The sequence below is a fragment of the Anomalospiza imberbis genome, chromosome 4 (genome assembly GCF_031753505.1).
Source record: "Anomalospiza imberbis isolate Cuckoo-Finch-1a 21T00152 chromosome 4, ASM3175350v1, whole genome shotgun sequence".
In the NCBI taxonomy this organism is placed as follows: Eukaryota; Metazoa; Chordata; class Aves; order Passeriformes; family Viduidae; genus Anomalospiza; species Anomalospiza imberbis.
Genome location: NC_089684.1, coordinates 14,323,945 through 14,337,576, shown reverse-complemented (window position 1 = coordinate 14,337,576; position 13,632 = coordinate 14,323,945). Strand labels below are relative to the sequence as shown.

The 13,632-nt window shown below is 36.1% G+C and overlaps 1 long non-coding RNA gene across 1 annotated transcript in view; it reads left to right on the top strand.

Moving 5' to 3' along the window:
• The window catches only part of LOC137473356 (uncharacterized), a 32,471-nt gene extending 20,186 nt beyond the window's left edge, over positions 1 to 12,285 (top strand). The window contains exons 3-4 of the long non-coding RNA XR_010998712.1: positions 8,359 to 8,545; positions 11,494 to 12,285. This is a non-coding gene — a long non-coding RNA (uncharacterized lncRNA). The remainder of the gene's footprint in view (positions 1 to 8,358; positions 8,546 to 11,493) is intronic.
• The last annotated feature ends 1,347 nt before the right edge of the window (positions 12,286 to 13,632 follow it).

Genomic DNA, 13,632 nt, shown 5'->3' with positions numbered 1-13,632 from the left:
CTGCTTCTCATCAGGGTGCCTGCCATCCCCTTTGTATCACACCTTATCTCAAGCTTAACCTTTCACATCCTACATGAATTGTTTTTAGATTAAAAATTAGTGAATCAATTTTAACAGCATTGAGGGAGGTGTGGGCGGGTGTGGGGTGGTGTTAATAAGCCCAAATTATCCAAAAGGTAATTTAGATCTTAAATATTCCTGTCTGAGTTCTGAAATGAAAGAGAAACAACATTCCAGATCACTAGTTACAAATGATTGTAATCTTTTTCATCTATGAAGAACTGTAATTAATGGAAAGTATGGTCCTTCCTCCTCAACAGTACAGTTTTAATGAAAATAATATCTACTAACTATTCATATAATGTACAAAAATTATAGAAACAGCCACAAAAAGATTCTATTCTAAAATATTCTATTCTGTTCAAAAATATTTTTGTATTCCACACCATGATGTATAGCAAAGCCTTTAAAACATCTGATCCTTTGAGAGGTTTTTCTCTTATTTCAGTTCATTTTAAAGGGTAATGTGAAGATTTGCTTGATTCCATTGAAATTATTGAACATGTTGTGGCTAAATTTCTGTAAAGCTACTCTTTCCTGTTTTTTGATGAGCTATGAAACTTTTTCTTTGCTTAGAAGAGTACTTGTAAAGACATGTGCTTTCAGAAGGTGTGGCAATCAGTGCAGGAACATGACATGAATTGCTAATGTTTTGGATTGCTTTGTTTCAACAAAGCAGAAATAGTAAATACTTATTGAAGCTTGAATTCTATCTCCATCCCCTAGGTTTTGAAGACTTTATGTGCTTATACCTTTTCTCTCCCACTTGCACATTGCAGATAAGCTTCTGCAGACTTTGATTAAACTATAAAGGAGAGCTGTGGTTTAATTTTCCTCGTGTTCTAAGGCAAGGGTGCTGCTTTCAGCTGAGAGTAGCTATTGAGTTTCCTTGAAATGGCAGCTAGAAACTTACCCAATGCCTAATAAAAAGACAGAATATCAAAATTTATTCTGTTGTTCTCTTTTTTTAATATAAGCTAATGCTAATAACTCATTATCATGTTGTTTGACCTACAGAACATATCTTTGATGGCTCTGAAAATATCTTCCTTGTTTTCATTGACATAACTGTCTTAAATTTGCTTTATATTCATTCAACTGTAACTCTCTACTCATGGTTTACCGTATCTTTGAACTGTATCATAGTTCTTGTTATTCTTCCCTTTGTATCAAACTAATCAAATACTATTAATTCATTTACATTTTAACCTACAGACTTTTCATTATCACACTGAGAAGCTGACAAACTAAGAGACTAACTTGTATGGGATATTTGCTTCAGAAAGTCAGAAGGAGATTTTATTGTTTTTATATATAAAATATATAAAATTCTAAGTTGCCCTGATCATCCTTCTTCATGGCTTAAAAATTACTTTGAATTTCATCTAGTCAACTTGTATGAGTGCAGTAAGTTGAAAAATCTGATAGGGAGTTTAAATTCCACAAGTATCTTAAAGGCAAGGTATTTAACCTCAGAAGTTACCTCTGTTGGTAACAACTCATTTTTTTCACTTGCTTGCATGGTGTATTATGAGGGATGACAGCCATGTTTTGAGAAAGGCCTATTCACACTGGACTCTCTGTACCTCATGAGCTAATACTGACACCATCCGATGGCTTTCTCTCAGATCATGTTGCCTTTTATTTTGTATACCTGGTGAATGTAGCTTCTGTTACTGTGCCTAAATAGCCATTTCTCTGCATTAATTGTCATCTGTGCTGTTCCTCTATTCATCCATTCCTATATTCAGTTTCCTCTTTCAAGTGCTGCCACTGCTTTGATGAGAGAAAAATAAAAAACTCTACTGTTTCTTGTAGCCACTCTTCCTTTTTGGTGCATAAGCAATTTAGTGTACAGGCTCTTTTGCCAATAAAGTTCCTCTTATGAATCTTTGAGACATCACAAATGTGCGGAGTGCAAGTACAAAGAGCACAGTTTGATCAGCAAAGGTTAATGAAGACAGCCTATTAGTATCCTGCTGGGTTTGTTACTGAATGCATTGTAGCAGTGCTTGGAGGCTTTGCTCTCAAGGGAGGCCCAGTACAGTAAGGCAGGGAATGCACCTTAGGTGCACAGAGAAATGAAAAATGCTGGTAAGTTTGCAGGCAAAGCTGAAAAAAGGGTTGTAATTAGATGCTAAATAATAATAATAAAAAAAAAATTTAAAGAGCTTGCAAGGACCATTCAAAAGGGTTCTATTCTCTTTACTTTGCTAAGGTGGATATGGGAATGGAAAGTTATTAAGCACATGGTACAGGCTGAAGTACTATTCTCCTCCTTTTGTGTTTATCAGGGGCTGTGGGAAAACAAATGGGAGATAGAACAGGGAGCACAGTGGAGCTTTATGGATCAAGATACTCTGGCCTTTGTTGGATACAGGGCATGGGATAAGCAACTACAGATATGAGACTGGAAAGTACAGCATATTAGGGTTTTTGAAACCATGTAGTTTTGTAAGGCTGCTAAGTAATGCAATTGGCTGTCTGTAACTAGTGGGAAAATTCTTACTTAAGGAAGTGACTGCTTAGAGCTGTAACTGCTTGGAGCTGCAACAGTATATAATTTAATCTGTGATGAACAATAATTGACTTCAATTACTTCAATAGCCTGTACTTCTATGCTCAGACTTCATATGCTCTGGCTTCAATAAGCTACTTCAACTCTGACTTCTGCTTGGGCTTTGGCTTTTTTGCTTGGATTACTTTTGCACCCCTTCTTTTCTTTGGAGTCCTGTCTCTTAGTCACTCGGCAATGGGCAAGTGCTCCTCTTTGCAGCCAGGTCAAATTCAACAGTTTGGGTGTTGCAAAATCATTTGAAGGTCATTAAGGCCCAGGATCTTTCTGCTTTGTGTACCAGTCTGCCAGGAGTTGCTAGAGAACGCAGCACATCAGCTGAAGTTGCTCAAAGCATTCTGGTCATTGCAGATGAGCAAAACCTGCTTTTGATTCTAGGCGCTGTTTTGGTACTGAAGGTATTTCTGAGGGGTGAGCTAAAAAGAAGTTGCTTGCTTTATAGCAAATGACATCTGTATGCCAGAGACAGGTTTGTCGAGACTCTTTTTGGAGCTGACTGGCAACCAGTGCTATTTTAGATAAATCTTTTGCTTCTCTGAGTGTTGACATATGCAGGGTTAAGTATTAGCGTTTTATAACATTTCCAGCTCAGGAGCTCCAACCTCACAATTCAAACATAAAATTATGAATCATAAAATTATGAAGTCTAATTATTAAGTTTGTTAGATTTGCATTGTTATTGAAACTTAAAGGATTCTGTTTTCCAGATTTCTCTGTGTTTCGACAAGAAGGGCTTGAAGCACTCTGCTAAAAACCCCAAAGGAAAATCAGGCTATTCTGCAGCTGATCCACTTCAGCTGGAGAGTAATAAAAATGCCAAATGGAGCATGACCTGTTGACTCTGAAGATACCATAACTTTCTAAAGGAGAGAGGGTTTTGAGGAAAATATTTTTTATTATGGTGCTAATATTCTGGAGTCAGGCGATATCCTTCTCATGTTAGAGTTATCTCCTGCTAAAACATGTAAAATGCCACATGGATTAAACACAGGGCATTACCAAATGCTCTTGCAGGATGATAGATAAAAAAAAAAAGACAGCAGAGCTAAAGGGAGTAGTTTGAGAAATGTGTTAAATGTAGCAAGAAGTCCTGTGATTTGTATTACCTCTTCCTATGATATAGCATGACAGTGATTTTTAAATGCCTTTGGCTATGCATGCTTTAATATGAGATTAATGTTACACTCCTGTTCCATTTCCTAGTTATATCAGGATATGCTTAAAGTACGGTAGAAACAATATAAGTCTTTCCTGTGAATGACTGTAAGCTTAGAGAGTTCTGACACTTGGGAGGTAGCAAACACATTTATAAAGAAAATACTCAAGCCAATGGCTTGTGAAGAATCTTAACATAAGTTAATGTAAACTGGAAAGCAACAATTAGATGAAGATGGAGAAAATAAAAAATGGTGTTGCATAACTTTATTAGATATTATTTGTCCATGACTAAGAGTTTAAACAGTATCTTGATTTTCCTGAAAAGTTACCTTTATTTAAATTTCAGGAAAGTGAACATTTACTGAATATTGTAAAATACAGTAAACAATTTTTTACTTAAAAAATCACATGCAACTTCATGAGCTTAACAGGCTGGAAAGTTGCTCTCTTTTGAGACATGTTGCAGGTATTTGTGGAATAAATGCAATGATTTAGTTTTTCAGATTAGTTCCTTCTCTATCCACTTCTTTGATCCTCAATGTCAAAGAAGGTTGAATAGATTTTCTCCACTCCTTTTCTCTCAAGTGGGTATCTGCAATTCTTTAGTTTTTATGACATATCAACATGTAGAAATTTAAGAACTCAACCTTCCCTACCTTGACTACTGAGTAACTCCTGTCCAGCTGATGCACTTCAAACCACAGGAGTTTTTGATTATGTGGAGTGCTGATCCTTGCTGAACATTCTGCTAGTTAGGTCTGATGACATTTGCAGTATAGTAAAACTCCAGCAAAATCCACCAAGTTTTACATATAATTTGCTTGTTTGCAGAGACAAGACAGGCTTGTAGCTCTGTAACACGTTGCTGAATGTTTCTTTTATGCCCTCATGTCTCCAGTCAAGAATTTCAAATTAATACTTTAAAAACAACTATAATTTGCCCATGTAGTTCCTAGAAATTTAACAGGGTGTAATATAAAATAAAGCATGTATGCAAGAGCATGAGTTATGACACTTATAGGAACCATAATTTTGTATTTCCTGACTTTTGAGTGTTAAAGGGGGGATTAAATTAATGTTTGTACTAGCATTAATATAGTTTAGTGCATCAAATACCTTTCCTGGCTCTCACACATTTTTCTTCCAGACCTAACCACCAATTTCACTGTGGGGTTTTGGGGGGAAATAAAGAGTGCCTTAGTATATGCTTAGGATCAATTGATTCTTGCTTGACCTGAGTTAACAAATCCAGATGATACTTTAGATAAAATAACCCTGAGTATTCTGCTTAGTTCACACAGCATGAATAAAGGAGAAGGTGAGAGTGTTATTCAATTGTGGGTGCTTGTTAAACAGTAGGGAATGCAGAAACATCTAAAAAATCATGCTTATAGGCATAAAAATTGGGGAGAAAAAGAGTTTAAGTAAAGCACTACTGCTTCTGTTTAACATGGAACTAATTTCACAGTGCTGTAATAACAATTTAGAAGCTAGTGGAGACCTGAAAACAAGGGCTTGTTTCAACCTTAACATGGTTTACTCTCTGTGAATGGATTATCAGCAATTCTGAACAGTAATTGTCAGCAGAAAACAAAACTGTGTTGTTCTGAAAGGGTTTATCTGAAATATATTAAAAATTAAAATAGCTGATGAGATGATGGTTGGCGTGGAATAGAATACTGCTTCTGGGAGAGTCTGGAGTTTTGACCTTGATACTGATTAACATTTTTTTGTTTACTTCCTTGAGTTAAATTTAAAAAAAAAAAAAGTTTGAAACCATGGTAGTAGAGAACAATAGCTTGGGCCTTCACAAAACCTTTAGCTCTCTCTAAACAATTGGTGTAGGTATATAATAAGCCTGATCAGTTTCTTTTCTGAAATACTGCCAGAGATGGCTGTAGAGTTCCCCATTCAGATTATCATCCTGGAAATACACCAAAACACTGTAAAAGTATTCAGCCTTAATAATTCTATGGGCATTCAAATTTCTTGGTTGATTTTTTTTTTTTTTTCCCTCTTTTGTACAGCATCCTACCAATTACAAGGTAGGAAGACTACATTTGTTTTGTCCTGTAAGTATTTATATTTGGCATCCTGATTGCAGGTAGTCACAGTGGTTAGAGGCAAAAATTCCAGGCTGAAGTGAGAAGTTATGTCCCTAGTTCAGAATATTTTTTAGTATGTAGAAAGAATTGTAGGTAAAGAAAGAGAATGCATTACAGAGTACTCTGTGGTAGTATTTTGTATGTTGAGTACTAGGTTCAGTAATTCTGGTAACCATTTATTCTGTTAAGTCCATTTAATTTTATTGCATCATCTTAATTTTACTGCTTCTAGCACTTGTGCTTAGTGGACTGATGGAGAAATGACAAAATGCTTATCATTCTGGCAGCTGATAATCACATTTGTTAGAAACCATGATCATACATAGACTTACTCTTGCTACTCCAGTTGTTAACATTAAGCTACATTTTCCACTTTAATTTCATACGTTTTCTTCAACTTAATTAGGATGTTTTACCTAGATTTGTTGAATTCCATGTGTATAGATACATTATGTTCCATAGAATCAGAGAATGTGATGGGTTGGGTTTGGAAGGGATCTTGAAGAAGCAATAGACTGAGGGAATGAAGAGGATGTGGAAGAGGAATGGTTAGAGAGTAGCACTGCATGAACTGGGTGCCTGTTGAACAGCCTGTTATGGATATTATATGGTGTAGGTAAAAGATGAAGGATTACTATACATAAGTAGTTGCTTTTTTTATATTAGGGTATTATTTGTAGTTATTTTTGAATAAACCGTGGTAACAGCAAAGGTAGTTTAATCAGCCACAACTTTAAGTGTTTCTGTTGATAGAAGCAGGTGAGCAAGAGACTGAACAAGGCTAGGTGATACAAATAGGTTACTTGCTCTGTAGAGGCCTCTATATGGCTCCATGGAAGATTGATATGTTAGGGCAAGTATTCCTTTCAGAAAATCAAATTTGTAATCAGATTTACATCACCAGATGCCTTCACTGAAGGGGGTAAGCAAATGTGTCCTTTCATTGAAATTTCGCTATATATGCGACTGTATATTTTTGTGCATTTTTTGTTTGTTTTATCTGGGAAAACAGATTTGTCAAACACAGATTGTGTTGATATTACTAGTTACATCTTATATCTCTTTGCATTAAGAAAATAGCAGAAATAACATGGATGTTGTGAATTCCAAATATGCTTTGGAAAAAATGTAATTTCTCTAATTTTAGGTTTATGGAGCTGTAAAACTGTGTAGGTGCTAAGATCATCTATGATTTTTGCTGACAAAGTTTATTATGCTCTATACTTGATGGTGCAATACTGTTAAATTTTCCCTTCATGCATGTGCCTCTGCCTGCATTGTATGCCGAATTATACATGAATTTTGAACAACTTGAGGAATTTTGGGGCTGAAGCTTGGTAGTACCAGTTTTGAATTACATTGCATGGAGTTTTACACATAATTCTGAAGTGTACCAAAATGTTGTCACATGCTGAATTTGTGCAGGGCCTAATTGATGAGAGAGTTTAGTAGTGGGTAGTTTTGTGCTCCAGCAGAAACATTGCAGATACAGTGTCTTGTAATGTAGAAACTGTTCTGAGGCTTAAACAGTGACTGTTCCTTCTATTGGGATGATTATTTCCTGGGATAGCTGCAGTTATGAAGGGATTGATACACTGTGCTGTATCAGCCTAGATTGGTTAGCAGTTGCCTTATATCCTCTTCTCCTTTGACAAGAATTGTGACATGTAGTCTTGCAGCATAGTCAAGTTACCCAATATCCAAGCTGCTCTGTATCCTACTAATGGGAATTTCACTTTGCTAAACTGGGGAAATACTTATGGCCTTGAGTTTTTGAAATTGGCATTATCTGGCCATGAGTTTTTGAAATTGGCAATACCCTGAGGCAAAAAAGAAAAGGAGTCCTGTAGAGGAATTTCTGAGAGCAATGGGTCACGATCTGGATGTGCGTGATTTATATGTTTAAAGTGAAGGTTGAGCTACCCCAGCCTAGGCCTCAGATGTGGGTCTCGGAGGCCTGGAAGCCTGTGGAGCAGTTAAGAATAAGTTTGTGGCGCAGTCAGAAATTATGTTAAGGTATAACAGAAAGTACTGAGCTATCTAGGTGTGAATTAGTATAGGTCTGCAATGTGAAACTTTAGCCACCTTAAGACAGGAACAAACAATGTTTGCTTGCCAATAAGAGTGTGCTCACGATTGTAAACTATCTAGAAGTGTATAAAAACTACTGTCTGTCAACAATAAATGGAGAATGTTGGATTAACCACATTGGTTTAGATCTGTGTTTGTTCCTGTCCAGCTCACCTTTTTATTTTTGGTCCCTGCATCAGAGTCCCATGCTGTTAGTATACTTTGTGCAGTTTGGGACTTCTCACCAAGGCATTTTCATTTGGACAACACTCTCAGGGCACGTGGCGTTACTTTTGGGGATGGTCCTGTGCAGGGCCAGGAGTTGGGCTTGATGATCCTTGTGAGTCCATTCCAACTTGGTCTATTCTGTGATTCTGTGATCTTATTTAGGGTATACACAGTGCTATGCAGCCATATAGTCCATCCCTGACAATGGATTTTTGAAGTTGTTTGCTCGCCAGCAGAAGCAGGAAATGGAGGTGTATGCAGAGTCAATGTTTGAGAAAATGGCATTTCCTCTTCTCCATGGTTCCTGTGGAAGCAGAGGAGAATATATGCCAGCATGCAAGCATCCTCAGTAAATAGGCATATTTGTGTTGCCTGTTTCAGTGCTGAAAAAGTTGAGTCAATCCAGGTAGTTGATTTGCTTACTGGGGTTTTATCTGAGTTTGTGAGAAAAGCAAAGACTGGTAGATAAGAATTTTGTAAAAAATAAGATACAGTCTCCAATGCAAGGAGACCTTCAAGGTATGAAAAGGGGCATTCATGTACTCTATACCTTTGCTGAGCTTTTTGCACTGAAGTAGTGATTTGACACAGCTGCCTGAGGAAGTTTTGATTTCAGCTTAGCATTAAAATAAAATTGATCAGGATTCTGATTATGGCGACATTTATGAAACAAACACCATTTTGAACTAGGAATTCTTACTTTATGCGGCTACAAATTTACATCCTTCCTGGGATTTTGTGAGCTTAAATGACATTAAAAATTGCAAAATATTCTTTTATTTTTTCTCTACTCAAAGGTGATTGCAAATTTTTTCTCTACATATTTCCTTGCCCTGGGTAGAAATTCTGCTATTCCATAAGCAAATATGCTTCTCTATAGATGGTTAGTTTAAAGAGAGAGTTACTAAGAAGAGGATAGTACTTTCCTGAGGCAACTAACAGCTGCTAATAATTTGATCATAAGGAAGAAAGCTGAGCTTGATTATAGTCCTAGAGAAATATAACCTAGTTATTCAGAAATATCTGCTTCTTGTAATAGTTTTAGGTTAATGGGCTTTTAAAGCTCTTCAAAAAAGCCTATCACAGGTCTAATATATTTTTGGTAATCACAGGAATTTAAAGAAAAAAACCAAAAGACATTTAAAAGCTGCTTTCAGTTGCACTTTAATGTCATTTTCATATAGACTTTAAATTATTCTATTTAATATTGTTGTAAGTTATGATCAATTTAAGAACACTATTGTAATACACATAGTAATATATAAAAACATGAAAACTGATCTGCTCTTTTCCACCTACAACAGTTACTAGAGACATTTCTGTAAAAGTTGTGGTTACCTAATATAAGTATTTTAAGCTAGATGAGTGCCTACAGAAGCAAAATGACTTGAGAGATAAATCTGCATTTAAATAAACTCACTGAATTAGGTGAGAAGTAAAAAATCAGAATTTCAACTACAAAAGTATGTGTAGGAATTTAATCTGGATATGAGAAACAGATAATGTCATAATATGATTGTCCATTTATGTATAACAAGGTTTTGCCTCTATTTTTTATAATACTTATCATTTTAGATTCAGTGTTTTGAGAACAGCTGAAGCATAAGTATCCAATTAAAATTGATTTGGTGATATAGAATACTTTTTGCTTTAAAAAATGGCTACCTGGATTTTCATGCCATGTGCTTTTTAGTTTAGTCTGATTTTTCCTTCTTTTTAAGTAAAGTTTTACGTCTTAATAAAGGTAAATGCCAGCACTGAGGTGAGTGGTGTTCTAAGAACCTGAGAATGGCTTAGGTTGGAAAAGATTTTTAAGGTCATGGAGTTCAACTTAACCCACCACTGGGTTTCACACAACCATGGGGTCTGGACTAATTGACAATGAACTGAAGATTATATTTATTCTTAACTTAGAAGTAAGTAGCACACTGAATGCTTTTTGACTATTGTAGAGATGGTCTGTAACTCAAATCTAATTGCTTGCAGGCATTTTTTAATTGCTGAAAATAATATTTGTGAAGTAGTGGAAAAGACTTGAAAATGTGGAGAGAATTTGGCCAGTAATTCTTTCAAGAAGAAAAAAAGGATTCGATTTGGAGAAATCTGAATCTTTAATTACAACATTTTTTTAAAGTACAGCTTCTTCCCTTTTCATTGATATGCAGCTATTCAGAAAATGAAAAAAAAAACTGTAATAAAAATACAGAGTTATGGAATAGAATTTTCTCTTAAGTCTTCCCTTTTGATAAATTATCATAATGCAGCAATCTTCTGAAGGTGAGGAAAATAAAATAACATGTTTTTTATTTAATTAGTATAGCTAATAATCAAGGAATGAAGTTAAAGGAAAAGACTGGAAAGGAAATATAATGAAATTAAATGAAATGGAAAAATATTCTGGCATGAAGTGACAGCAATGGAATGGAATGAAACAAAGTACAGAGAAATGGACAGAAACAGGGTGAAATGATACTCAGTGAAATACTGAGATTTCATTTCTTTTTATGAAATTTGTTTCATGAAGGGAAGTAGAATGAGGAAGCAAGTAGAATAGTTAAATGAAAAAACAGAAGAGGAAAGAATGAAATAAAATTAAAAAAAACCCTGAAAATACTTAGGAGAAGTTAAATCACTGGAATGGAGCTGAAATGAAATTAAGTGCCATGAAACTAAGCAAAATTTAATGAAATTATACTAATTGACATCTTGAGATTTCCTTTCATGTAATGAAGAATTTTCTTCACGGCAGGGTGGCGACATTGCTGGCACCCACTCACTTTTTAATCTGTGTCACCTATGGCAATAAGAGCCTCTGCCACAATGGCAAGGTGCAATTAGGGCTAGAATTAGCATTGAGAGAGTGAAAGGGCCTAGACCTTCAGGAACAATGGGGCTGAACAAGACATGCAAAGGTGATCCCCGAAAGGCCCCCGATATTTTTGCACCTAAACATGAGGTGCCCAGCACATGGGTACTGCCAAGATGCAAGATGAGGAGGGAGCAATGTTGGGGCAGTGCAGCCATCCCCTTGTTATTCTTTTTGCAGTTGCAGTGTCCCTGGAGCTCTGGACTTCGTGGTTTTCTAAACCCTAAGCCTAAGGATGACCCTAACCCTAGGTGGAGCTCTTAAAACAGAGCATTTAGTAGAGGCTGGTGCCAAGCAGAAACATGAGGAGGTAGCGAGGTTAAGACAGTACTGTGCTCCTCTTGGCATGCCTTATTGTGGTTGCAGTGTCCCTGGAGCTCTGGGCTTTGTGGTTTTCTGAACCCTAACCCTAAGTGTAATCCTATCCCTAGGTGGAGCTCTAAAACCAGCATTGAGCCGATGCTGGTGCCAAGCAGCAAGATGAGCAGTGAGCAATGTTGGGACAGTACCGAGAAGAAATTTCTTTCATAAAACAAAACGAAATATTGAAAACAGAAGAGAAAATTTCACAACCACTCTGGAAGGGACGGATGATAAAATAAAATGTAATAAAAAAAAAAAAAATTGAAATGGAGTGACTACGACCAAATGGATTGCAATTAAACGAGGTGTACTGGACTGAAAAGGACTGAAACGTAGCAAAATGAACTTTACTGACATCCCCAAATCAGGGAACAAAGTCAAACAAAAAGACAGAAGAAACTGATGAAATGAAATGCTTCAAGAAAATAAAAAGTTCTGCACCAAAGGGCAGACAATAAAATGGCATGTGGTAACATGAAGAGCAGGGAAATGGACCAGACCTTGCCAAACTGATCCTCATTCAATTTGCAAGATTTCATTTCCTTTCATGAAATTAAGAATTTTGTTTCTTAAAAGGAAATAAAATCTCAAAGTCAGAGAACAAATTGAAACAAACTGACTTGGGTAGACTTCTAATGAAATGAAATTCTATAGAAATAAATAAAGGAAAATTCTGAACTGAAAGGATTGTAATGAAATGTAATGAGATGACATGAAGTGCTCCTCTTTGCATGCCTTTTGTAGTTGCCTTGTCCCAGGATGTCTAGGCTTTGTGGTTTTCTGAAACCTTGAGCACAAGCCTAACCCTAAGCAGAGCAGTAAAAGCTGCCTTTTGCTGAGATGCCAAGCACATGAGTGATGCCAAGCATGTGGAGAGAGGAATGTTGGGGCAGTGCTGCAGTCCCCTTGGCTTGGCTTTTTGCAGTTGCAGTGTCCCTGGAGCTCTGGGCTTTGTGGTTTGCTGAAGTGAACATGTGCTATTTGGTTATGAGTGAAATTAACTTTACAAGATAGAATGTTTCCAGGTTAGAACTTTAGATAGATGTTAAACACAGATCAACAGCAAAATTTTTAGTTCAATATCTCAATTTTTTTGGAGATGTTTTATACCTGGATGTAGTTCGGAAATTGAAAATTTGATTAATTTGTCTCTGTCCTTTTAAGACAGTGCATCTTCACTGAAGCGGCCAGAATGTCTCCCTGAGCTTGGAAAACTTTCTTGAATGTCTATAGTACTGGGCATCTACCCCACAGGGAAAATAGTCTGAACATTTGAAAATGGCCACAATCACTTTAGATATTTTAATTGGAATTTATGTTTGAAGTCTCTTAAATTTAGACATGCTGATCAAAAATCTTTTCAACTAGATTATTTTCCTGGTTAAGTGATCTTTTATGATCCCTTGGTAAAATATCCATGACAGTGGCAGAATTAAAACCCCCCAAAAAATAAAAATAAATGTTGAGTATTCCCTTTACCTTAAGTACACCTCTTTGCTTAGCAGTTTGTTTTATGTTAATATTAAATGCACAAAGGAAATAGCAGAAAAGGCTCTTTTCCAGTGCTTAGTGAAATGCCAATGTAGGTTCAAGGAAAGTAGATTTTTAATAGATCAGCCTTTGTGTGAGATGGTTGTTCTAAGCTGTTAAATAAAATTTGGAGTTCTGTATATCCAACAGTTAGATGTATTTGGAATGCTGATCAAATCTCCTTTGTCTAAATTAGAGAAATTGCATCAGTCATCATATGTACATTTGTCTTGTAATGGCACAAGGAAAGTGGAAATATCTCAAAGTGGAAAATTTATTTAGCAGAAATAGCTGGAGGTGAAAGTAAGATGGAGTAGTGTTATTTCTCCCAGAGACATCCTTTAGAAGAGGATTTGCTCACTACTTGCAATAACTGCTTGACGATCAAAAAAACCCCAACAAAGGAAAAGATTGACTATAAAAAACAATTCTCAGAAACATTTTCTTCTGATTAAATGTTATGTGCAACTTGCAAATTCTTCACACAGAGGGAGGAAAGTAACAAAACAATTCTTTGATGTGTACAGGAATAGAAAGAGACAGTACATCCTGGGTCTTTTGGAATCTGCTAGATTTGCTAACATAGGGGAGGAGAACGTGTATAATTCCAAAGGGATTTTGAGTCACAGGCTTACTTCTTGATGAAGGCTGGTAATGAAAAGCAAAGGAGAACTGGA